The 27,173-nt window shown below is 46.1% G+C and overlaps 3 non-coding genes across 3 annotated transcripts; 1 reads left to right on the forward strand and 2 right to left on the reverse strand.

Moving 5' to 3' along the window:
* Positions 1-2,997: 2,997 nt before the first annotated feature.
* trnav-uac (transfer RNA valine (anticodon UAC)) lies at positions 2,998-3,070 on the reverse strand. The gene has a single exon. It is a non-coding gene; the product is annotated as a tRNA-Val (tRNA).
* A 6,242-nt stretch (positions 3,071-9,312) lies between these two features.
* trnac-gca (transfer RNA cysteine (anticodon GCA)) lies at positions 9,313-9,384 on the forward strand. The gene has a single exon. It is a non-coding gene; the product is annotated as a tRNA-Cys (tRNA).
* A 17,418-nt stretch (positions 9,385-26,802) lies between these two features.
* trnal-cag (transfer RNA leucine (anticodon CAG)) lies at positions 26,803-26,885 on the reverse strand. Its single transcript has one exon. It is a non-coding gene; the product is annotated as a tRNA-Leu (tRNA).
* Between the last annotated feature and the right edge of the window lie 288 nt (positions 26,886-27,173).

The raw sequence follows: 27,173 nt of genomic DNA on the forward strand, positions 1-27,173 counted from the left end.
CCGAGCACGAGGCCCACGAAACGGAAGGTTGTCAGCAAACAAATTGACAATCACTCTACAATCTACTTCTGAACGACCCAACGGGGCAGAAATTACCAAAAGGGACTAACTAAAACTATTCCTAACCAAAGAAAGTGGGTACTTACCCCATACATCCAAAACGTAACTTAGCGTATCAACGGACGCACCCCAACCGAAGACTACGCAGTTCGAAGTCCTCTCCTCTGTCCGGGGTACGGCTCGCCTAGAAGGCCAAGTGCAGCGAACCCTGAAACCACGAATCACCGGCAACTGTCTAAAGGGATTGGTGAGCATAGCCCCTGAACCCTAAGAGCTATAACTTAGTTAGTTGGGGTAATTGGGAGGTGGGAGGCTGGGATAACTTGTGTAAATGTATCTGCATTCTCCTCTTTACTCCATTTACAGTTTAAGCTATATTTTTTTCCCCACAGGCTGTAATTTGACAATTTATTCAATGTGTTGTACCCCTCAGTGTGTATTGGTCTGTGTGTGTTATTAAAGGTGTGCCTTTTACTTCTTTTTAAACACAATAAAGCCATGCCTTCTTCCTACCTTGAAACCGATTGTCTGTCCAAGTCTTTCACAGTCCCTTCATAATTCCAGTGTCGAGAACCAAGGGTCAGCGAGCGATTCGGAACCACTCATATAAGGTCAGAAGGGCAAGCTGACCCCCTGAAAACCATCCCTTACACTGCCGGCCACAACTCCTTCATAACCGATCTTATTCCTCTCACTACTTCTTTACCCATGGATTCCTCGTGAGGTTGTGGTGACCTGAAATTTCTAAAATCTTAATTTAAAACTAGAACTCTTAAACATTCTTAAACTCAGATCGTGTTATTATATACATCTGCCACCCGTCTCCGACTGGCCAAGTTAATCCCTGTTCTTCTCCTTCCCTTATTCAGCCTCTGGTTTGCCTGTGTGGCCGGCGGTAAGGCGGTCTGTACCACAGGACCCAGAGTGTTCTGACTGGAGGTGTGCCTGAGTCCCACATTATCGGGGGAATGGCCCCTCTGGGGCAACAACACACTTCCCCTTTAGGTGTGGCTGCTGAGTTCATTTCATTAACTGAGGATTCTGCACAGCCGGGGGCTGTAGGCTGGGGACTCTCAGTTAGTGGCTGGTCCACCACGACCTCTCCTGTGAGTCCCTCACCGCCGAAGGCTGCCGGCTGGGGATCCCTGTCCGTAGACTGATCCCTGATCTTGGGTATTCTCGAACGGATGGCCAACCTCCCGGGGCTGACCCACTGAAACTGGGCACTGGTGACCACGGTGTCTCCGGGAAGCGAGCCGGGACAGCTTTGTCAGGAATCTGTTTGAACATCTTAAACAGATTCACTGGCAGGCTGCTAACAACATGGGCAATGAACTCAGCACTTTAGCTTGAGTGTTCAAGACAGAACGCGCCCCTGAGCATGTATGAGGAAAAAGCTCCAGAAAATATTCTCGGCCAGGGAGCTTTCGCTTGTGAGGTGAACGTGTTAAGCGCGACACTGCGGAAACATCTCCACTTTCAGCACCAGGTCAGACAGAAATGTGAAGCGAGCAGGTGGACTGCAGAATCCCACTTTTAAGGAGTTGGTCGTGGTGTCAAACAAAGAGTTTCACTAAATGATTAAAAATAAGAAATGTCAAAGTCGAACATGCATCTCCAGAGGAGACTGCGATATGAACACAGCACCTTAAACAACTCCGCCACCCTGAGTATTCAATGCTAGATGTGGCCACCTGCAGATTGATTTTGAACTTTTGTGTCCTGACACATGAAATAAATGAGGGCAGCAGGCGTATCTCTGCCTGACACCGGGGAAACAGTGAGACAGATCTTGGAGCAAGGGTCTGGTTATTGCCAAACAGCAAAGAAAATATTTTCTGGAAGAACAATGTTGAAAATAATTGCAACCCCAACATGATTAGAACACACAACCTTTCAATTGGGAGTCAGGCATGCTACCATTGCCTGACAAGGTCCACACATGAAGTCTGAGATGTTCGGCGATATGAAGGTTTCACAATACAAGGGGCTTTAAAATCCCCGCCCATTCCCACCAGGTGTCAGAAGCAGCGCTCACCTGCCAGTCACCGTATGTTTTTTTCTTAAACTTTTGTATTGTTTTCACGGGAAAGCATCATTAATTAACCCCTCACCTTCTTTTGCACAATGAAAGAAATGCTAACTGAGGGAGAGTCGATACTTCAATCATTTGTCCTGTGCTTTGGGGAGCGGGCAGTGAAGTGGACCTGAGTCCATGATTGCATCGGCCATGATCGTATTAAATGTCGGAGCAGGCTCGAGGGGCGTATGGTTGACTACTGCTCCTATTTCTTATCTTCTTATGTTCTTATGCATGTTGACCCATTTTACTCACTGTATTTTAGGAGTCTGGTTCAAAATCTTCATTGCTGATGACACCAGGAATCTGGGGCAACTTTTGTCAAATTTAACAGCACCGGTTATTCCGACCGTGCACAGAAAATAGAATCCTATGGTGCTCCTTTTCAGATTCAATGCAGCAGGATTTCAAATAAAGTAAATTAATTTTACAGTGAAAAGATTTAGAAGTGTTACTTGTATTTGTGTCTTTAATTAAACTTTGTGGCGTCTGACTCCCGTTCATGCCTCTGCTGAATAAGAAAGGAGGGTTTGACGTTGACCAGACTGCACTGCCCCTGATATTTGTGAGCTCATCCTTTATATTCAGTGGTTTCTCGCCCTTTGATGGGCTGCAGTGTGGCGGATATCACGTTGGCCTCACACGCGAAAGGTCCCCGGTGGATCCGTTTTCTCTCACTCAAAGTTATCTATTTATTGGTTAAATAAAGAGCAATTCAGGATTAAGGGAGCCCTTTTGCCAGGAGAATAAATAGCAAATAAAAACAGCAGTTTCTGCAAATCTCAGCAAATCAGGCAGCATTTGCCAGGAGACTCAACTCGCCTCCAATTGTTCCCATTTGGCAAGTTTAAACAAAATGTTTCTGCCTGGGATCGAACCAGGGACCTTTTGCGTGTAAAGCAAACATGATAACCACTACACTACAGAAACCACTGGTACAGCAGCCCCAACAGAGGGGAGTTGACCAGTGAGCTCCCTCTGCTGATCGGGAATGAGGAGGCTCACCTGAAACAACTTCTGTCCCACATTGCAAGTTCTCAATCCTTCTCCTCCACTGCCCTTTACAGAAATGTCACGGATCACCCAGCCACCGTGTTCACTTCCACATCCTCACAGTGGGGCCACAGAGGCTCCTACCGTCTCCCCGCGATCAGTGAACTCACCCAGTTTGTATAATTAAACCCGGAACACGTGCCCGGCAAAGGGCAGGAGAAGGCAGATAGTCTGTAAGCTCGGTCTATCACAGAAAGTATTGGTATTCATGGTGCTTACAGCAATTATTAATCGTCTCACAGACCTCAATTATTTTTATGCGATGAATTGATCGAGTATCGTTACCACGTCAGTGCGGCAGATCTTAACCCCTCGACCACCAGGGAACAGTTATGATAGATGTTGATATATTTATATAAGAACCTGAATATCAACGGCTAGCTACCTTGACCTCATGGCGAACAGCAGTGCATCTAACTTTGAGTGAAGTAAATTGTTCCACAATGAAACCCATTTCATCTTTTGTTCACTTTTAAACGCTAGAAACTGAGACAGGGGGAATAAATAGAGAAATAAAAGCACAGGGATATAGACAAGAGGAAGAGAGAAGGGGAAAGATACTGTCCCCACCCAGAACTAATGCAGAATCCCCTCTGCTGCGCTCGGGGTGGCCACCCACAGCCTGGATACACTAACGGGAGAACACCAGCGGCAGGTCGGGGCCATAAAAGGAACGGCGAGCGGCCCTGGGAGCAGCTTGGAGGTCCCGGGAGACTGCTCCAGGGAGCAGCGCGAGCTGGTGCAGGAGGGTGGCGGCAGCGAAGTGTGATGTCATCAAGGTCCAGGTCAGTGATTGGAGCGTGGGCAGATACAGCAGGAGCGGCGAGATCGGGACGAAGGAGCGGCGAGAGACTGTGGAGGGATGTGATCGGGGCCCAGGGGAGGCATGAGTTCAGGGCCAGGGGCCCAGGGGCACAGGGGCAGCACAGACCAGCCCACACTGTGATATGTGTGCACACTGGGTCCGTGCAGCAGAGCTGGTCTCCAGTCGTCTTGTTTAACCCTTGCCACTGGACGAATACTTCGCTCTGTCAAGCCCGTGTGATGGCTGGGGTGCAACGGCCATCACACGTTAAAAAAATCCACGCACAGGCATCTTCCACCCTTCAACATACATTTCAGGGCCTGGAATATTGAAACACCTGTGAACTCATCCTTTTTTGGCGAGGAAGCAAGTCATCCTGTCTTCGAGGGACTGCCTATGATGATGATGAACTGGATTTGCTGCAGTCCGCGGGCAGCAGGTGATGAAAGCGGGCGTGAGAGGGTGAGTGACAGGTGGGCACTGCTTCTGATGCTGTCTGACCCACGGTGGGAGTGGCCGGGGATTTTAAAGCCCTTTCATTGCACCAATGCAGGGTAAATGAAACTGTGTTTCAGGAACCTTCATGTTTCCAAACATGGACAATTTGCACTGTGGACCTCGTGGTGCAACGGTAGTGTGTCTGACTCCCGATCAGAAAGCTGTGTATTCAAATCATGTTGGGATCATTGTTCTTCAAAAGTTGCAAACTTCTTTGCTGCTTGGCAATAACCTGACACTTGCTCCAATGTTTGTTTCCCTGGTGTCAGGCACAGATATGCCAATTGCCTTCATTTACTTCATGTCACAAGACACACATGTTCAAAATTTAAATGAACTTACAGTCTGGATGGCCGAGCCGTCGAAGGTGCTGCGTTCAGTTTGCAGTCTGCTCTTAAAGCGCGGTTTCAAATCCCTTTTCTTATTTTTAGTCATTAAGCAAAACTCATTTGCTTGGCACCACGACCAGCTCCTTAAAAGTGGGATTCAGCAGTTCACCTGCTCGCTTAACATTTCTGTCTGACCGGGTGCTGAAAGTGGCGATGTTTCCGCAGTGTCGCGGTTAACACGTTCGCCTCACACGCGAAAGCTCACCGGGTGGGAATATTTTCTGGAGCTTTCTCCTCATGCATGCTCAGGGCGAGATTGTTCTCCTGTGAAAGGTCATATGATCAGAAACATGTAAGGATTAGGAGCTGGAGTAGGCCATTCGGCCCCTCGAGCCTGGTCCACCATTCAAGAAGATCCTGGCAGTTCTTCGACATCAAGTTTAAACATCTGGGGCGGAGCCAACAGGCGCCTGGCTGCAATCCGTGACAAAAACGTTTGCTTTAGCAGAAGCACAGCGAGCTCAGTTGATACAGCGTGAGATTTTTAACCTCAGATTCTCGGGTTCGAACACCAAGTTTGTTGATTACTTTTTAACTACATTTTATGTTGCTTTCACGGGAATACATCGTTAATTAACCGATGATCTTCTTTTGCACAAATAAAGAAATTCTAACTGAAGGAGATTCCATAATTGGATAATTTATCTCTGCTCTGCAAGTTAACTCTTAAACCATAAACCATTTTACACACTGCTTTCGGGGTCTGGTTCAAAATGTTCATTGCTGGTAACATCAACAGGAGACTGGGGAAACAGTGAGACTGACTTTAGAGCAAGGGTCTGGTTATTGTGAATCACCAAAGAAAATATACATTCTGGAAGAATAACATCGAAAGGAAATGAGACCCGACACCCAGAAAGAAGTGTTAAGACAGAAGATGAAATGCTGCATCCCTTTCTGCAAAAAATTTATTTCACAAACATTTCTCTTACCGAAGCTGCACAAAACAAAAATGTTCGTTTCAAAGTCATTAAACTCCCGAATTTCCGCTTCACCAGAATCTCCTGAATCAGATGCCTCTAGTTTTGCCGACTCAATCCATGTCCCTTTGCAATGTTCTGCTTCCACCCACACTATGAAATGTGCCGCTAACTTATAGAATCATGGAATGGTTACAGCACGGAAGGCCATTCGGCCCGTCGAGCCCGTGCCGACTCTCAGCGAGTCCCACTCACCCGCCCTTTTAACGTAGCCCTGCAATTGTTTTTCCTTCAGACACTTATCCAACTCCCGTTTGAAAGATAAGATTGAGTCTGCCTCCACCACACTTTCAAATCGTGCATTCCAGATCCGAACCACTTGCTGCTAAATGGTCATCTCCTGTTGCTATGTGTAAAGTCTGGGAAACACGAGATCAATTCCTGCCACACTCACAGACTTCCTAAATATAGCACCGTATTTCTATTCTCATAAAACCAGCTCCTGAAGTGTAGGCCAGCTGTGTAGGTGAAAGCTCTGGTTATGTTCCTGACATCACTTCAATTGCAGTGTTTCCGTAGTGTAGTGGTTGTCACATTTTCTTCACCCGCGAATGATCTTTGGTTCGAAACTGGGCGGAAACATTTTGAAAACCCGTTTAATTAAATATTAGAAAAAATTGATTTATTCGTATTAATGTTTCAATTTTAACAAAACACAATGTCCCACAGCCTTGTTAAATTTTCTGATATCTATGTTCAGTTCTGTATACACTCAAACTCGACACTTGAACTGAATGCTCATAAAAGTATTGGAGTGGGAACTCACTGGATAACAGCACAGCTGGCAATGTTTGCAGAATATATTCGTGACACCAAAGCACACAATGACAAGCTGGAACTGTGCGGCACAGTATCCTCGGGGAAAACAGTTGAAGTCCCTGAGAGGGCTTAAACCACCAACTTTTTGGTTAACAACCGAACACGCTAACCCATTGCGCCACAGAGACTGACACAAGTGCATATTGCAAGAAATCCCAAACCAGGGCGTCCGTCAGTTAAAGCTTCAGATTGCTCCGATCAATTGGAACTTGTCCACTCTCAGTTGCACTTTTCCCAAATAAAGGGTGGGACATTCATTGTGGATGTGTGGAAGCAGTCTGATCCCGCACACTGCAGACACTTCCATGTCACTGCCAACCAGCTCTCCCACAACCGGTGTGATCTACCTTCCATCCTTCTGGTGCCTTGTCTGTGACAAAGTATTCTGATTGTCCCGAAGCCTTATTAGGTTTGAATTCCTTTTCAGCTCCTGACTGCGGATATTCCTGTGATTAAACGGGAACTAAATGGTTGCAGGGACAGTTGGATTCACCATTTCTTTGCTTGGTGAAATTTCAAAGATTGAAAGTGACGCACATCAACCCCAAACCTCGTCACCTACTCGCTAACCGCTACACGCTGCTCCCGTGAGATGGAAGCCCAGTTGCTGTTTCAAGCTTGAATGCAGGTACAAGCAGAACTCATTCAAAGAAAGTCCAAGTCCCTGAGGCACCTGATTATTTGCACCAAACTCCTTTGTAAAGAGTTGAGGTTCGTGTGGGGTGATTTGGGCACATCTTTCCCCACACTATAACACTTCAAACATAACTCAATGGCTGTAAAGCGCTTTGGGGCGTCATGAGTTCCTGAAAGGCACTGCAGAAATGCAAGTCTTCCTTTGCAAAATTTCTATGCAATTTCAAAACTCGCCGGCAAAATAATGGACTCGTCCAGGATTGGAACCCAGGACTTCTCACAAATTTCATTTAACTTCGACTCATTTAAAGTCACACCTTTAGATCAATGAACCAACTGCTTGACAATCATAACGGTAATGTATAGCCATTATAAAAGCAAGTTTTTGTGTGTGGCTGCTCTTGATTAGAGAAGCACGTGAGACCGAATCAGTGACTTTGCTTTTTCGACCTGTCTTCTGAAGCGCCGCACGATCCCACTCCGACAGTCAATGAGCTGTTGGGACGTTAGTGTATCCAGGCTGTGGGTGGCCACCCCGAGTGCAGCAGAGGGGTTTCTGCATTAGTTCTGGGTGGGGACAGTATTTCCCCTTCTCTCTTCCTCTTGTCTGTATCAATGTGCTTTTATTTCTCTATTTATTCCACCTGTCTCAGTTTCTAGTATTTAAAAGGGAATAAAAGATGAAATGGGTGTCACTGTGCAACAATTTCTCTCGCTCAAAGTTAGATTCACGACCGTTGTGCCATGAGGTCTAGACAGCTTGCCGTTGACATACAGGTTCATATATAAATATATATTTTTATATTTATAAAAATTATCGAAGCTGTTCCCTGGTTGAGTGGTTAAGATCCCGAGCATTAACCCTTTCCATTCTCAATCAGTTCATCGCAGAAACATAATTGAGGTGTGTGAGAGGATTAATGATTGCTGTAATCGCCGTTAATAACCCACTACTATCTGTTACAGAATGAGCTTACACATTCTCCCGCTTCTCCTGCCCTTTGCCGGACACATGGCCCGGGTTTAATTTTACAAACTGGGCGAGTTCGCTGATCGCGGGGAGACGGTTGGAGCCTCTGTGGCCCCACTGTGAGGATGTGAAAGTGAACACGTGATATTTCTGTAAAGGGCAGCGGAGGAGAAGGATTGAGAACTTCCAGTGTGGGACAGAAGTTGTTTCAGGTGAGCCAACACATTCCTGATCCTCCTCTCTTCTTAGGTAATCCCGGAGTCGAGGATGACTTGCTTCCACATTAAAAATCAGTGGTGATCAGCACAGAGGGAGCTCACTGGTCAGCTCCCGTCTGTTGACGTCACTGTGCCAGAGGTTTCCCGAGTGTCGTGGTTATCACGTTTGCTTTACATATGCAAAGTCACTGGTTCGATGCCGGGCGAGAACATTGTGTTGAAATTTCCGATAGGGGAACAAGCGGAGGTGAGTCTTATTTCCTGGCAAATGCTAACTGACCTGCTGAAATTTCCAGCATTTGCTGTTTTTATTTGCTCTTTATTCTCCTAGCAAAAGGAATCCCTTATTCCTTAATTGCTCTTTATTTCACCAATAAATAGATAACTTTTAGCGAGAGAAAATGGATCCACTGGGGAACTTTGGCGTGTCGGAATAACCGGTGCTGTTAAATTTGACAAAAGTTGCACCAGATTCCTGGTGTCGCCAGCGATGCGGATTTTGAACCAGACTCCTAAAACACAGTGTGTAAAATGGGATATGGTTGAACAGTTAACATGCAAAGCACAGAACAAATGATTGAAGTATCGACTGTCCCTTAGTCAGCATTTCTTTCATTGTACAAAAGAAGATGACGGGTTAATTAATGATGCTTTCCCGTGAAAACAACACAAAAGTTAAACAAAAACATACGGTGACTGGCAGGTGAGCGCTTCTTCTGATACCTGGTGGTAATGGGCAGGGATTTTAAAGCCCCTTGTATTGCGGAATCTTCATATAGACGAACATCTCACACTCCCTGTGTAGACCTTGTGGCGCAACGGTAGCGCGTCTGACTGCAGATCAGAAGGTTGTGTGTTCAAATCACGTCAAGGTCACTGCTCTTTTGGGTAATCCCGGAATTAATATTTTCTTTGCTGTTTGGCAAGAACCAGACCCTTGCTCCAAGGTCTGTCTCACTGTTTCCCCGGTGTCAGGCAGAGAAACACCTGTTGCCCTCATTTATTTCTTGTGACAAGACACAAAAGTTCAAAATCAATCTGCAGGTGGCCATATACAGCACTGGATAGTCAGGACAGCCGAGCGGTCTAAGCTGTTGTGTTCAAACTGCTCTGAAAGTGTGGGTTTGAATCCCACTTCTAGCACCTTTTATTTTTAGTCATTAAGCAAAACTCATTTGCTTGGCACAACGATCAGCTCCTAAAAAGTGGGATCCTGCAGTTCACCTGCTCGCTCAGCATCTCCGTCTGACCTGGTGCTGAAGTTGGAGATGTTTCCGCAGTGTGGCCGTTCACACGTTCACCTTACTGTCATGTATCTCACACCACTCTACAGTTCTAAGTCATTTTGAACATCTCTTTCAGCCAGGTGTGGGTACCTTCAAAGGGGCTAAAGTTAAAATCTACATCACACAGGATGCCAGACCGGTCCATCACAAGGCTAGAGCTGTGCCTTATGTGATGAGGGAAAAGATTGAACACGAACTGGACCTGCGGGAAGGCATTATCTCATCCGTGGAATTTAGCGACTGGTCAAGTCCCATCATCCCCGTCATGCAGCCTGATGGATCCATACAAATCTGTGGGGATTACAAGTCTACCATAAACAGAGTCTCCCGACAGGACCAATACCCGCTGCCCAGAGCAGAGGACCTATTTGCCACGTTGGCTGGAGGAAAACCTTTCTCGAAACTAGATCATACATCTGCGTATATGACGCAAGAACTGACCGAAGAGTCTCAGCTACTCATCACCATCAACACACATCGAGGCCTTTTTATGTACAATCGATGCCCATTCGGCATCAGGTCGGCAGCTGCTATATTCCAGCGCAACATGGAGAGTCTGCTCAAGTCCATCCTGGGGACGGTTGTGTTTCAAGATGACATACTCATCACGGGCAGGGACACCGACTCCCATCTCCGCAATTTGCAGGAAGTACTAAGTCGATTGGATCGAGAAGGCCTAAGAGTTAAGAAATCCAAGTGTCTGTTTCTCGCGCATGAGGTTGAATTTTTGGGCAGAAGGATTGCCGCTGATGGAATCTGCCCAACAGAATCAAAAACCGAAGCAATTCGTCTGGCACCCAGGCCCTGGAATATCTCGGAACTGCCTGCCTTTCTCGGGCTATTCAATTACTTTGGGAACTTTATGCAGAACTTGAGCACGCTGCTGGAGCCTCTCCATATGCTACTCAGAAAGGGGTGAGATTGGTTTTGGGGGGACACCCAAGAACGCGCCTTCAATAAAGAACTCAATCTTCTATGTTCCAACAGTGTTTTAGCCTTTTTTGACCCAGGTAAAAAGTTAGTTCTTACATGTGATGCGTCAGCGTACAGGGTCGGGTGCGTTTTACAGCATGTCAATGATGCGGGTAAATTACAACCCATTGCTTATGCCTCCAGGTCACTTTCGCGGGCGGCGTGCGGGTACGATATGGTTGAGAAGGAGGAGCTCGCGTGCGTGTACGGTGTCAAAAAGATGCACCAATACCTTTTCGTGGCCAAGTTCGGGTTAGAAACCAACCATAAACCCCTCACGTCCCCGCTACCTGAGTGCAAGGCAATAAACGCCAAAGCCTCGGCACGCATTCAGCGGTGGGCACTCATGCTGGTGTCTTACGACTACACAATAAGGCACAGACCAGGCACAGACAACTGTGCCGATGCACTTAGCAGGCTACCCCTGGCGACCACAGAAGGTTCGGACGAACAGGACTGTGAGATGGTCATGGCAATCAATGCCTTTGAATCCACAGGTTCGCCCATGATGTCGCTCCAAATCAGAGCCTGGACGAAAGATGCGTTTTAACAGGTGACTGGGCAGAGACCCGCGATGCCTGCCCCGAGGAGATCAAACCTTTCCATAGGCGCAGGCATGAACTATCACTACAGGCAGACTGCCTGATGTGGGCAGCCGAGTAGTTATGCCCTTGCGAGGCTGAGAGGCGTTTGTCCGGGAGCTCCACCGCGAGCACCCGGGGATCGTCCTAATGAAGGCCATAGCCAGATCCCACGTCTGGTGGCCTAGCATTGACGCGGACTTGGAGCTCTGCATCCGTCGGTGCACCATTTGTGCCCAACTCAGTAATGCCCCCAGGGAGGCCCCCTTAAGCCCCTGTCCCTGGCTCACAAAAACCGTGGTCGCGGGTGCATGTAGACTATGCGGGCCCATTCATGGGCAAAATGTTCCTCGTAGACGTTGATGCATTTTCAAAATGGATCGAGTTCACCATTTTAAACTCGAGCACTACATCCACCACTGTGGAGAGCCTGAGAACCATGTTTGCAATGCACGGAATTCCTGACATATTGGTCAGTGATAATGGTCCGTGCTTCACTAGCGCACAATTTCAAGAATTTATAGTTGACCACGGCATAAATCACGTTAAGACGGCACCGTTAAAGCCGGCCTCCAATGCCAGGCGGAGCAAGCAGTGCAGATCATTAAACAAGGCATGCTCAGAATCCAAGGTCCCATGCTGCAGAGCCGCCTGTCGCGACTGCTGCTGGCATACAGATCTCGTCCACATTCGTTGACTGGGGTTCCCCCCGCGCAACTATTGATGAAATGAACCTTAAAGACCAGGCTCTCGTTAATCCTCCCAGACATGCATGAAATTGTTGAGGCTAAGCGCCGGAAGCTAACTGAGTACCATGACCTAAATTTGAGGGGGAGGTGGAATGAGATAGGGGACAAAGTGCTTGTGCTAAACTATGGCAGGGGTCCCAAATGACGTACAGGGACAGTAACAGGCAAGGAAGGAAACAGGCTACTGGTTGTACAAATGGACAATCGCCAAACCTGCCGGAGGCATGTAGACCAAGTAAAAAGTAGATTCAGTAACAATACTGCAGGACGAGAGGCAGACTACAGTATGGAACTCACACCATACCTGGTGGACAGACAGAGGGAACAACATGAGGAAAGGGCAGTCTCAACAGACAGCCCAGGCGAGATACCAGCAATCACACTGAAAGAAAAACAGGCACCAAGGCAAACAACTGAACCACAACTAAGACGCTCCACGCGAGAGCGTAGACCACCTGAGAGTCTGAATCTATAAAGACAATAAGACCTTGGGGGAGTTTGATGTCATGTATCTCACACTACTGTATATAACTGTATCCTACCATGCTATACATGACTGTAACTAGATATGACCTGTAACCACAAGCATACGTTACCACCAGAGGTGCACTTGTAGGAGACACTGCATACCTGTTCCACACAGGTATATAAAGGCAGGTCTCAGGCAAGTGTGGCACTTGAGAGCTGTGAAATAAAGGTGCAGGTCCAGAGTGACCTTGACTTCAGCATGTGCCTCGTCTGAGTCTGTACTGCAGGGTCAGGACTTTACACTTACAAGCGAAAGCTCACCGGGTGGGAATATTTTCTGGAGCTGTCTCCTCATGCATGCTCAGGGGCGAGTTTGTTCTCCTGTGAAAGGTTATAAGATCATAAACATGTCAGGATTCGGAGCCGGAGTAGGCCTTTCGGCCCCTCGAGCCTGGTCCGCCATTCAAGAGGATCCTGTCAGTTCCTCGACAGCAAGTTTAAACATCAGGGGCGGAGCCAACAGGCGCCTGGCTGCAATCAGCGACAAAAAGGTGCATTTGGCAGAAGCCCGGCTCGGTCAATCGGTCGAGCATGAGAATCTTAATCTTGGATTCAGGGGTGTGAGCCCCACGTTAATTGTTAAAACATGTCCCATTTTACACACTGTGCTTTAGGGATCTGATTCAAAATGTTCATTGCTGGTAACATCAACAGGAGACTGGGGAAATAGTGCAACTGACTTTAGAGCAAGGGTCTGGTTATTGTGAAACAGCAAAGGAAATATCAATTCTGGAAGAATGACATCGAAAAGAAATGTGACCCCGACACCCAGAAAGAAGTGTTAAGGCAGAAGATTAAATGCTGCATTCATCTGTGCAAAAAATTCCTTTCACAAACATTTCTCTGACCAAAACTGCACAAAACAAAAATGTTCCTTTCAAATTCATTAAACTCCCGAATTTCCACTTCACCGGAATCTCCTGAATCAGATGCTTCTTGTTTTGCCGACTCAATCCATGTCCCTTTGCAATGTTCTGCTTCCACCCACACTATGAAATGTGGCACTAACTTATAGAATCATGGAATGGTTACAGCACGGAAGGCCATTCGGCCCGTCGAGCCCGTGCCGACTCTCAGCGAGTCCCACTCCCCCGCTCTTTCCCCTGAGGCCTGCAATTGTTTTTCCTTCAGACACTTATCCAACTCCTGTTTGAAAGATAAGATTGAGTCTGCCTCCAGTACATTCCAGATCCTAACCACTCGCTGCTAAATAGCCAGCTCCTGTTCCTATGTGTAAAGTCTGGGAAACACTGGATCAATTCCTACCACACTCACAGCCTTCCTAAATATAGCACCGTCTTTCTATTCTCGTAAAACAAGCTCCTGAAGTATAGTCCAGCTGTGTAGGTTAAAGCTCTGTTATGTTCCTAACATTACTTCAAATGCAGTGTTTCCGTAGTGTAGTGGTTGTCACATTTGCCGAACACGCGAAAAGTTCCTGGTTCAAAATTGGGTGGAAACATTTTGAAAACTTGCTCAATTAAATATTGGAAAAAATGGATTGATTCATATTCGTGGTTCAATATTAACAAAACACAATGTCCCACAACCTTGTAAAATTTTCTGATATCACTGTACAGTTCTGTATACACTGAAACTCTACACTTGAACTGAATGCTCATAAAAGTATTGGAGTGCGAACTCACTGGGTAACAGCACAGCTGGTAATGTTTGCGGAATATGTTTGTGCAGTCAAAACGCGCAATGACAAACTGGAACCGTGCAGTACCGAATCCTCAGGGAAAACACAGTTAAAAACTTCGCTTCTGGGTGGGCTTGAACCACCAACTTTTAGGTTAATAGCCCAACGCGCTAAACCATTGCGTCACAGAGACTGACGTAAGTGCACACTGCACGACATCCAAAACCAGGGTGTCAGTCAGTTAAACCTTCAGATTGCTCCGACCGGGATGGAACTTGTCCACTCTCAGTTGTACTTTTCCCAAATAAAGGGTGGACATTCAGTGTGGATGTATGGAAGCAGTCTGGTCCCGCACACTGCAGACACTTCCATGTCACCGCCAACCAGCTCTCCCACAACCGGTGTGATCTGCCTTCCAGCCTTCCGGTGCCTTGTCTGTGACGAAGTATTCTGATTGTCCCGAAGACGGTATTCGGTTTTAATTCCTTTTCTGCTCCCGACTGCAGATATTCCTGTGAATAAACGCGAAGAAAGTGCTTACAGGGTCAGTTCGATTGACCGTTTCTTTGCTTGGTGAAATTTCGAAGATTGAAAGCGACGCACATCAACCCCAGAAAATGCTGGAAACACTCAGCAGGTCGGGCAGTATCTGTGGAGGTGGGAAAGTGGGAATAATCGATGGGTTTGTTTGCGGCTTTGATCTGCTGCTGGGAAGTGAGGCAGCGCTGCAGGATGCTTTTTTTCGAGGTGTAAGCAGAGGTTTCCGTCGTGTAACGGTTATCACGTTCGCCACACATTTGAAATATCCTCGATTTGAGCACGGACAGAAACATTGTTTTGGAGAATATTTTTCTGTGGAATACATTTTTTAAAAGTAGCCCCAGGTTCCTTGTATCATGATCGATGGGCATTTTAACTCACTCTCCTAAAATACAGTGTGTGTAAAATCAGATAGGGGATAAAAGTTCATCAATGATTAAAGTTCCTTAACTCATTAAAGTTCAGTTCTTGAATTTTCCATCAATTCATTTCATAAACATAATTGAAGTGTGTGAGAGAATTAATAATGGGCTTTAATCGTTAAGGACCCCATTACTTTATGTTATACACCCAGGTTACACACTCTCTTGCTTCTGAAAGAGTTGAGGTCCATGTGGGGGTGATTGGGCACATCTTTCCCCACATTACAAGTGTGTCAGGAAACCAACCATCCAAAGCCCTTTCATTAACCACAGGGGTTCCCGCAATTGTCTGGTCTCAAAGCGGTTTTAGTCCTTGTCAATATCTCTTGTCCATTTCCCGATGTTTCCCGATTCTGTCGGTCTCCCTGGCTCTCTTCAATCTGTGTGTGGCCACCTACGGATTGGATTTCAATGAATACCTGTGTTTGTGTTTTCAATAACAACAGAAAATGTTTCTTATATATTTCTTATGTTCTCTCCAAATCCTCGATATCCTTCCTAAATTGTGGTGCCCAGAACTGTAAACAGGATCCAACTGAGGCCTAAGCAGGGATTTATAAAGCTTTGGTGTAAGTTCCTCACCAGTGTAATCTATTTCACGTTATAAAGCCAAGGGTCCTGTATTCTTTTTTAATAACCTTATCAACTTGTCTACCCACCTTCAAATATTGCTGTGTGTAAATCTCTCGGTCACTCTGTTTCTGCATCCCCTTTAAAACAACACCATTTAGTTGAAGTTTCCAAAGATCACCACCGTGTGTTTCCCAGACCTTACACAGAGGGACATAGGAACAGGAGGAGACCATTTAGCCCCTCGAGCCTGTTCCACTATTCAGTGAGATCATGGCTGATCTGATCTTGGCCTCAGCTCCACTTCCCTGCCATCTCCGCCTAACCCTTGACTCCCATTACGTTCAAAAATCTGTCTACCTCCACCTTAAATATATTCAATGACCGAGCCTTCACAGATCTCAGGGGTAGAAATACAAAGATTCACGCCCCTCTGAGGGAAGAAATTCCTCCTCATCCCCATTTTAAATGGGCAACCCCTTATTCTGAAACTATGTCCCCTCGTTCTAGATTCCCCCACGAGGGGAAACATCCTCTCTGCATCTACCCTGTCTAGCCCCCTCAGAATCTTACACCTTTCAAAGATATCATCTCTCACTCTGCTAATCTCCAATAGGTAGATCCCAACCTGTTCAACCATTCTTCATAAGACAACCTTGTGAACCTTCTGTGAAATGCCCCCAATGTAAGTTTATCCCTCCTGAAATGAGGAGAGCAAAACTGTACGCAGTACTCCAGGTGTGGTTTCACCTGTGCTCTGTACAGTTGTTGCAGGACTTCCGTACTTTTATATTCCATCCCCCTTGAAATAAAGGCCAACTTTCCATTTGCCTTCCTAATTACTTGCTGTATCTGCATGCTAACTTTTTGTGATCAGGAAGGCCAATGGTATCTTGGCCTTTATTGCAAAGTGGATGGAGTATAAAAGCAGGGAAGTCCTGCGACAGCTGTATAACGTATTGGTGAGGCCACACCTGGAATACTGCATGCAGTTTTGTTTTCCATATTTACGAAAGGCTATACTTGCTTTGGAGGCAGTTCAGAGAAGGTTCACTAGTTTGATTCTGGAGATGAGGCGGTTGACTTATAAGGAAAGGTTGAGTGGGTTGGGCCTCTACTCATTGGAATTCAGAAGAATGAGAGGTGATCTTATCGAAACGTGTAAGATTATGAGGGGGCTTGAGATGGTGGATGCAGAGAGGATGTTTCCACTGATGGGGAGACTAGAACTAGAGGGCATGATCTTAGAATAAGGGGCCACCCATTTAAAACTGAGATGAGGAGAAATTTCTTCTCTCAGAGGGTTGTAAAACTGTGGAATTCCCTGCCTCAGTGAGCTGTGGAAGCTGGGACATTGAATAAATTAAGAGAGAAATTGACAGCTTTTTAAATGATATGGGGATAAGGGGTTATGGGGAGCTGCAGTGAAATGGAGCTGAGTCCATGATCGGATAAGCCATGATCTTATTGAATGGCGGAGCAGGCTCGAGGGGCCGTATGGCCTACTCCTGCTCCTATTTCTTATGTTCTTCTGTAAAAGGACTCCCAGATCCCTCTGCTCCACAGCATTTTGTAACCTCTCCCCATTTACGTAATTATTAGCTTTTTTTGTTTTACCGACCAAAGTGAATAACCTCATATTTCCCACATTATACTGCAGCTGCCAATTTTTTGCTCACTCACTGACCCTATCTATATCGCTTTGCAGATTGTTTGCGTCCTCCTCACAACTTGCTTTCCCACCATATCTTTGTATCAGCAGCAAATTTGTCTACATTACAAACATGCAGAGCCCAGAACAAATTATTTTGCACCCTGGCGATGTTTTCCCATTGCCTTTGAAGGCGTATTACGCAGATTACCCAGAATGAAACCGTACATTTAAGATTTATACTATGAGGGAAAATTGCACCTTATTTTATTAGTTCGAGGTGTTTCATTAATTGATTTGACATGCTGTATTTGTTTGAGGTGCTGTGGAAAAATGGATCCTTACTCATTGCTGACTCTAAGTTAGAACAAATGAGTGTTCGACAGTAAAATGAGCACTGCACTTTAATTGAGAATTACATATCCAGAGTTATAGTAGGTAGCCGCACACCGCAGTGAAGTAGAGCAGACCCGAGAGACTCAGCTAACATTTGGAAAGTAATCACTGAATTAACACAGAAGAGTGCAAAACATTCATCAGAACAATGTACAATCAATACAATGTGTCTGATTGTGTTTGAAGGAACACGGCCATTGGAGAGAGAGCATCATTTCCAATTACATTATATAATAAGTCTGATCAACATTTTCCAGTTTTGGGACGTTTAGCTTCAATTTCGGAATTTTGCATTTAAACATATTCTATGTTATGAGGGACTCAAATCAGCGGCCGTAATGTGTTTGTTCAAACTACAGAAACTAATTTCAACTCTGTTGCATATTGACTGTCCCAGTGGGGAGCCCACAGGATATAATTGAAAGGCTCCAGGAATATTTCAGAGTTTAATTCAGAGAGATTGCCGAAAGCATGAAGAGGCAGCATCGCTTTACACAGAAAATGCCTAATACGTCCTTACTACAGAGTATAAATACACATGAGGCCCATGCTTGAGAGAAGGTCAGTCTGTGACCTGTACTTTATTCCTTCGCACTCAAGTGATGAAGGTGGGTGGAGCTTCCCCTTTTATACCTGAAGGTCCAAGTTAGGTGTATCTCCCACCGAGTGGTCAGTGTTCTCACGATGTACAACTTAGGTCAGTTTATACATGGGTTACAATGCTGGTTGAATACATGACATCACCTCCTACTCCAAAGTCTTATTGGGATCACAGGTTGAGTCTCTCTAGTGGTTTACGCTCCCTTGTAGAGCGCCTGAGTTGGGGCTCCAGTTGTTGGGCGCCGGCCTGAGCGTCTGCTGTTTGCAGTGCTCAGGCCTGTCCGGACTGCCCACAGTGACTGGGCTCTCCTCCCTTTGGTTCCGGTGTTCGGTCACCTGTGGTGGAGTGAACTCTATATCGTTCTCTTCCTCTGCTTCTTCTATGGGGTTGCTGAACCTCCTTTTTGTATGATCCACATGTTTGCGGCAGATTTGTCCATTGGTAAGTTTAACTACCAGAAACTTATTTCCCTCTTTGGCAACCACAGTGCCTGCGAGACATTTGGGCCCTGCAGCGTAGTTGAGGACAAAAACAGGGTCATTTACATCAATACATCATGCCCTCGCATTCCTGTCATGGTAGTAATATTGTGACTGGCGCCTGCTCTCGACAATTTCTTTCATGTTGGGGTGTATAAGGGATAATCGGGTTTTGAGCGTCCTTTTCATTAGTAGCTCTGCGGGTGGAACCCCTGTGAGCGAGTGTGGTCGGGATCTATAGGCCAACAGGAGGCGTAACAAGCAGGTTTGTAGGGAACCCCCTTGGAATCTGAGCATCCCCTGTTTGATTATCTGCACATCGTTCTGCCTGGCTGTTTGAGGCTGGCTTGAACGGTGCCGTTCTAACATGGTTAATTTCATTGCCTGCCATGAAGTCCTGGAATTCAGTGCTTGTGAAGCACGGGCCATTGTCACTGACCAAGATGTCCGCTAGACTGTGGGCGGCGAACATTGCCCGTAGACTTTCTACCGTGGCAGAGGATGTGCTTGAATTTAAAATGTCACACTCGATCCATTTGGAGTAGGCGTCTACTACAACCAAAAACATTTTCCCCATGAAAGGACCTGCGTAGTCCACATGAATGCGTGACCAAGGCTTGGCCAGGGGCTAAGGGGGGCTTCCCTGGGCGCATGGCCCAGCTGGGCACATGTGTTGCACCTGCGAACACAAAGTTCCAGATCTGCGTCTATCCCTGGCCACCAAACGTGTGACCTGGCAATTGCCTTCATCGTGACAATGCCCGGGTGCCCTTTGTGGAGTTCTCTGATGAACACCTCTCTGCCCATCTGGGGCATGACTACGCGGTTTCCCCACAGTAGGCAATCGGCTTGAATCGAGAGTTCATCCCTGCCCCTGTGAAATGGTTTAAATTCCTCAGGGCATGCCCTGTACGTGGCTGCCCAGTCCCTATTCAGGACACATTTCTTGACTAGAGACAATAGCGGGTCTCTATTTGTCCAGACTTTAATCTGACGGGCTGTCACTGGTGAGCCTTCGCTTCCGAAAGCTTCAATAGCCATGACCATCTCAGCACCATGCTCGGTAGCCCCCTCAGTGGTGACAAGTGGGAGCCTGCTGAGTGCATCGGCGCAGTTTTCAGTGCCCGGTGTGTGCCGAATTGCGTAGTCATAGGCAGCTAACGTGAGTGCCCACCTCTGTATGCGGGCCGATGCGTTTGCATTTATGGCCTTGTTTTCGGCCAAAAGGGACGTTAGGGGTTTGTGATCTGTCTCCAGCTCAAATTTCCTGCCAAACAGGTACTGGTGCATTTTGTTTACCACATATACACATGCGAGCGCCTCCTTTTCTACCATCCCGTAGCCCCTTTCTGCCTGGGACAGACTTCTGGAGGCATAAGCTACCGGCTGTAACTGACCCTTGGCATTGACATGCTGCAACACACACCCGACACCATAGAACGACAGATCGCACGTTAACACAAGTTTCTTACATGGGTCATATAGCGTTAACAGATTGTTGGAACATAACAAATTGCGTGCTCTATTAAAAGCCCTTTCCTGGCTGTCCCCCCAGACCCATTCACGACCTTTGCATAGGAGCACGTGCAGCGGTTCCAGCAGCGTGCTCAATTTGGGAAGAAAGTTGCCAAAATAATTCAGGAGCCCCAGGAATAAACGCAGTTCCGTCGTGTTACGGGGTCTGGGTGCTCTCTGGATCGCTTCCATCTTGGATGCAGTTGGGCTGATCCCGTCTGCTGCTACCCTCATCCCCAGGAATTCTACCTCTGGAGCTAGGAAGACGCACTTCGCAGTTTTCAGGTGCAGACCTACCCGGTCCAATCTGCGTAGCACCTCCTCCAGGTTGTGGAGGGGTTCTTCAGTTTCGTAACCCGTAATGAGGATATCGTCCTGAAAAACCACCGTCCCTGGAATCGACTTGAGGAGGTTTTCCATATTTCGTTGGAAGAGCGCGGCGACCGAGCGAATCCCGAACGGACATCTGTTGTACTCAAACAACCCCTAGTGTGTCGTGATGGTGGTCAGCTTCTTCGACTCACTCGCCAGCTCCTGGGTCAGGTAAGCTGAGGTCAGGTGCAATTTTGAAAAAAGTATGCCACCGGATAGCGTCGCAAAGAGGTCCTCCGCTCTCGGTAGTGGGTACTGGTCTTGGAGTGACACCCGATTGATGGTGGCCTTGTAATCGCCACATATCCTGACTGACCCATCCGCCTTGAGCACTGGCACAATCGGGCTCGCCCAGTCACTGAATTCGACTGGCGAGATGATGCCTTCCCTCAGGAGGCGGTCCAATTCGCCTTCCATCTTTTCCCGCATCACGTGCGGCGCCGCTCTGGCCTTGTGTTGTACTGGCCTGGCGTCCGGGTTTATGTGAATCATTACCTTGGCCCCCATGAAAGTGCCAATGCCGGGTTGAAATAATGAGTCAAATTTGTCCAGGACCTGTGAGCATGATACTCGCTCCACAGAGGAAATTGCATTGACATCGCCCCATTTCCAGTTCATGACAGCAAGCCAACTCCTCCCCAATAGTGGGGGCCGTCCCATGGGACAATCCAGAGTGGCAACCTGTTCTCTGAATCTTTGTGGGTCACGACTACCGTGGCGCTGCCTTGCACCGGAATGATCTCCTTGGTGTAAGTCCGTAGCTGTGCGTCAATCGGCGATAATTTTGGCCTCCTGGCCTTGGATGCCCACAACTTTTTGAACTGTTTGATACCCATCAGGGACTGGCTGGCACTCGTGTCTAACTCCATTGATACTGGGATGCCATTGAGGAGCACTTTCATCAATATTGGTGGCGTCCTGGTGTATGAACTGTATACGTGCTCCACATGAACTCGCTGAACTTCAGCTTCCAGCGATTTCCCCCAGTGTGCATTTCTGCAATTTCTGCAGGCATTTTGCTCATCTCTGCAAACTCCGGCTGAATGTATGCCTCCACGCCTCCAGCATGAGTTACGGTTTGAAACTAAAGGTCCCTTTCCAGTCGATCGTCCCTGACTGCCCCTGTTATTGTTCTTGAGTGCACTATTAACAGGTGTTGATGGCCCCATTACTGGCCGTATTGTCCCTTGCAATGGCGTGAATCACTGTTTAGCTTGCCATTGTCTCTGTCGAACTCCCCCTCTGGGTTCGACAACATGTTGGGGCATGCCTGACTGCCCTTGTCTGCCTGGAGAACTGTGTGCTGCTTTAACAATGTTGAATCTCTGTCCCAACCATTCCTTAACACAGTACCTCTCGTCTGTTCTGCTAGTGGCCATGCTCGCGTGGTTTAAATCCCAGTTTCTTGTCGCCATTGATAGGTCCTTACTTCACAGTATAAATGCACACAAGGCCTATGCTTGAGAGTAGGTCAGTCTGTGACCTGTCTTTATTCCATAGCACTCAAGTGATGAAGGTGGGTGGAGCTTCCCCTTTTATACCTGAAGGTCCAGGTTAGGAGTGTCTCCCACCTAGTGGTCAGTGTTCTCACGGTGTACAACTTAGGTCAGTTTATACATGGGTTACAATGCTGGTTGAATACATGACAATGCCTGCGACATTTTCCATCATTGATAAAATATTCTACGTGATCCTTGCAGTCACTGCTCTTCCTGGTCAGTGATTATATTCATTGACGTTGTGTAACTCTGTGTGTGATCCATATTTGGCCTTGTTCTGTATCTGACAATGTAGTGATGACCATTAAATGATAGGGGCAGTGACATAATTTCAAAAAATCGGAAGTCCACATTAGCCAAATTCCCACTGCTCATTTATGCCATTCCTTTAACAGAAACCGTAACTCTGTACTCTGCAGACATGCAAATTATGAAGTTATTGCTGTTGTTGGAACACTTTGTATACTTGCACCTGCCCTCGGCACTAAAAGCTCTCTTTCTTACTGGGATTCGCTGTCACAATATGGTTGTGAGAGCTGAGAGGCACTGGGCAGACTGCAATATCTGACCGGACTGAATCTGTATTACTGGGACTATCTGTCATTGTACAACTGTATTGAGTGTCGTTCATTGACTGGGGTCGAACATCTGACCATAGTGGCCATGTAATTACTGGAATTCTTTGAGGATACAACGAGCATGGTGGATAGAGGTGTACCGATGGATGTGGTGTATTTAGATTTCCAAAAGGCATTCGATAACGTTCCACACAAAAGGTTACTGCAGAAGATAAAGGTACGCGGAGTCAGAGGAAATGTATTAGCATGGATAGAGAATTGGCTGGCGAACAGAAAGCAGAGAGTCAGGATAAATGGGTCCTTTTCCGGTTGGAAATCAGTGGTTAGTGGTGTGCCACAGGGATCAGTGCTGGGACCACAACTGTTTACAATATACATAGATGACCTAGAAGAGGGGACAGAGTGTAGTGCAACAAAATTTGCAGATGACACTAAGATTAGTGGGAAAGCGGGTTGTGTAGAGGACTCAGAGAGGCTGCAAGGAGATGTGGATAGGTTAAGCGAATGGGCTAAGGTTTGGCAGATGGAATACAATGTCGGAAAGTGTGAGGTCATCCACCTTGGGGAAAAAAAACAGTAAAAGGGAATATTATTTGAATGGGGAGAAATTACAACATGCTGTGGTGCAGAGGGACCTGGGGGTCCTTGTGCATGAATCCCAAAAGGTTAGTTTGCAGGTGCAGCAGGTAATCAGGAAGGCGAATGGAATGTTGGCCTTCATTGCGAGAGGGATGGAGTACAAAAGCAGGGAGGTCTTGCTGCAACTGTATAAGGTATTAGGAAGGCCGCACCTGGAGCACTGCGTTCAGTTTTGGTAACCTTACTTAAGGAGGGATATACTAGCTTTGGAAACGGTACAGAGACGATTCACTAGGCTGATTCCAGAAATGAGGGGGTTAACTTATGATGATAGATTGAGTAGACTGGGTCTTTACTCCTTGGAGTTCAGAAGGATGAGGGGTTATCTTATAGAAACATTTAAAATCATGAAAGGGATAGACAAGATAGAGGCAGAGAGGTTGTTTCCATTGGTGGGGGAGACTAGAACTAAGGGGCACGGCCTCAAAATAAGGAGGAGCCAATTTAAAACCAAGTTGAGAAAGAATTTCTTCTCCCAGAGGGTTGTGAATCTGTGGAATTCTCTGCCCAAGGAAGCAGTTGAGGCTAGCTCATTGAATGTTTTGAAGTCAAAGATAGATAGATTTCTAACCAATAAGGGAATTAAGGGTTACGGGGAGAGGGCGGGTAAGTGGAGCTGAGTCCACGACCAGATCAGCCATGATCTTATTGAATGGCGGAGCAGGCTCGAGGGGCTAGATGGCCTACTCCTGTTCCTAATTCTTATGTTCTTATGTTCTTATGTTCTTATAACACGGCGATGAGAATTGTACAGTGTACAGCAAGTGTGGTCCAAAGAAAGTTTTATACCAGTTCAACAGAACTTCACTACTTTTCAACACTATCCGTCTTGAATTAACCCTTGGTGCTCCATTTTCTTTTTATGGATGTATAACCCGCATCACGACCTTTACTGTTTTTTTGCATTTCTACTCTGAGATCCCTTTGCTCCTTGACCTCACTTAGATTCTTATTCTCACGTAGTATTTGACCTTATCTTTCTTACCAAATTACATGACCTCACTCTGTCTGTGTTGGATTGAATTTGCCAATTCAATGTCCAGTCTACAAGATTATTAATGTCTTGTTGTAGTTTGCTGCAGTCCTCCTTAATAATGTCTATCAGCCCCACCCCAATTTGGCCTCATCTGAAAGTGTAGAAATTGTTTTTTTGATTCCAAAGTCTAAATGGACAATTTAAATTGTGAACAGCATTGGTCCCACACTGATCCTCATGGGAGCCCACTTTACACCTTCTGCACTCAGAATAACAGTCCTATATCAGCTTTCTGTCTTGGGGTCAGCTCGCTATACATTCCACGACTTGTCCTCTAACACCGCAAGCTCTGACCTTATTCATTATCCTAATATGTGGTACCTCATCAAAGACTTTTTGGAAATTTCAGTATATTATATCGACCACATTACCCTGGTCTACTCTCCCTGTTACTTCTTCAATGAAATCAAAGAAGTTGGTCAAGCAAGACTTTTGCTTTTGAATCCACGCTGATTATACATAATTATATTTTTGGTTTATAGATATTCTTCTATTCTCTACTTTAGTAGGGATTCCATTATTTTCCTACCACCGAAGTTCCACTGACTGGTCTATAGTTCCCCGGACATGTTCTATCTTCCATCTCAAATATAAGTATTACGTTAGCTATCCGCCATTCCTCTGACACTACACATTTTTCAAACTAATCATTAAATATTTGTAATAGTGCTCCTGCTATCTCTTCGCTGAATTATTTTAAAGTGTATGGATGTAATCCATCCAGACCAGGGGTTCAATCCTCCTTTCATTTGGTTCGTTCATTTAATATTTCTCCTCTTTACTTATTGCAGTTATATAATTTCCCATACATTATTCCACCGTCATGTCCATCTGCCCTGTGTCCCTGGTAAATACAGAGGCAAAGTAATTATTTCATATTTTATGTAATTTTTCCATCGCTTCATGTGATTTAATATTGTTCATCGATTTGTGGCCCTATTCCCATCCGACATTCTTTTTTAAATGAATGTGCCTGTAGAAAGTTAGATGAGCGATTATTATATCAGCCACCTAATAGTGGGAAGGATAAAGAGGTGTAAATTTAGGTAAAATGCAGAAAGATTCAAGATCTGTCGTGATAATGTGGGACTTCAACGTAAACTGGGAAAATAACCATGCAAAGGGAAAATGCAGGGGAGGATTTCCTGAAATCTGTATTCGAACTTTCTCCATCAGTATGTTTCCAGCACGATGGGGAAGAAAGCAGTTCTGGATCTCGGAAATGGATTAAGTAGAGCATGTTTCTGTGGAGGAGCATTGAGGAAACAGTGATCACAATATCATTAGGTTTAGAGTAGTTATGGAAAAGGAGAAGGTATAATCATGTGTGAAAATACCCAACTGTAGGAGGACTAATTTTTTGAGTTGCAAGGGATCCGGCCCAGGTAGATTGAAACCAAAGATTTCTCAGTAAAACAGTAAATGCACATTGGGAGACATTCAAAAAGGAGATAGATCGGGTAACGACTAGACACGTTCTCATGCAGGGTGCAGAAATAGCATGATAGCTAGCTACAGCTCGGTGGATGAATGAAGATCAACTAAAACACAAAAACGGAAGCTTGTGATAAACTTCAGGCTCATATTTCAGTAGAGAAACAAGCAGAATACAGAATGTACAGAGAAGGACTATCAAAGGAGGAGGAAGTAGAATCAGCAGAAAAACAGGATATTCGCCCATAGTACTTATCTGAGGAAGGACACACTTGCCTTGGAGGTGGTGCAACAGAGGTTCAACAGATTGATTCCTGGGATGAGAGGGCTGTCCTATGATGAGATATTGTGTAGAATATGCCAATTCACTCTGGGGTTTCGAAGAATGTTGCTTTCACAGGAAAACATCATTAATGAACCCATTTTCTTCTTTTGCACAATGAAAGAAATGCGAACTGAGGGAGAGCTGATAATTTAATCATCTGTTCTGTGCTCTGCATAAGAACACAAGAACCAGGAGCAGGAGTCCGCTATTTGGCCCTTCGAGCCTGCCTTTCTTTGCACTGAAACAAATTATAACCGTGAGTTTAAATTAGCAGTGCGGGATATTTATCGGGCACCTTTCAATGCTTCACAAAACCATTCCTTTCGCTACGGCCACCCGGGATCGTTTCCCGGTTTGGGAAGTAACTTTGATATCACCGTTTGTAATTGAAGTGGAGTAATTTTATTATGTTAGATGGATGTCCCAAAGCACTTCAGAGTGGTGTCAAAACAAATGAGTTTGCAATTAAAAACACTGAATGTCAGGAGTGGGATTTTAACCCACGCCTCCCGAGGAGACTGCGACCTGAACGCAGCACCTTGGACCGCTCGGCCATCCTGACTGTTCGATGCTTCAGTTACAAGTTATTACTCGGGAAAGTTTCAGACCAGGCGCTTGTTCAGTGTTGCTGGAAGGGCCAGTTATCGGGATATCCTCTCCCCCGGGGTTTTCCTGAGCCTGTGCTCGGTGCACGGGGAGGTTTGGCCCGGGTCTGAGGTAGCTTGCATCCCAGGGATGAACAATAACCCTCTGAGCTCTGGCACTGGGGACAAGCGAATAATTAATAAGCCGTTTGTGGGTTTCAAATGCAACTTAGATCTGATGGAAGAAACCGATAGTGTTGTTTCGC

The sequence above is a fragment of the Pristiophorus japonicus genome, unplaced genomic scaffold (genome assembly GCF_044704955.1).
Source record: "Pristiophorus japonicus isolate sPriJap1 unplaced genomic scaffold, sPriJap1.hap1 HAP1_SCAFFOLD_147, whole genome shotgun sequence".
NCBI lineage: Eukaryota > Metazoa > Chordata > Chondrichthyes > Pristiophoridae > Pristiophorus > Pristiophorus japonicus.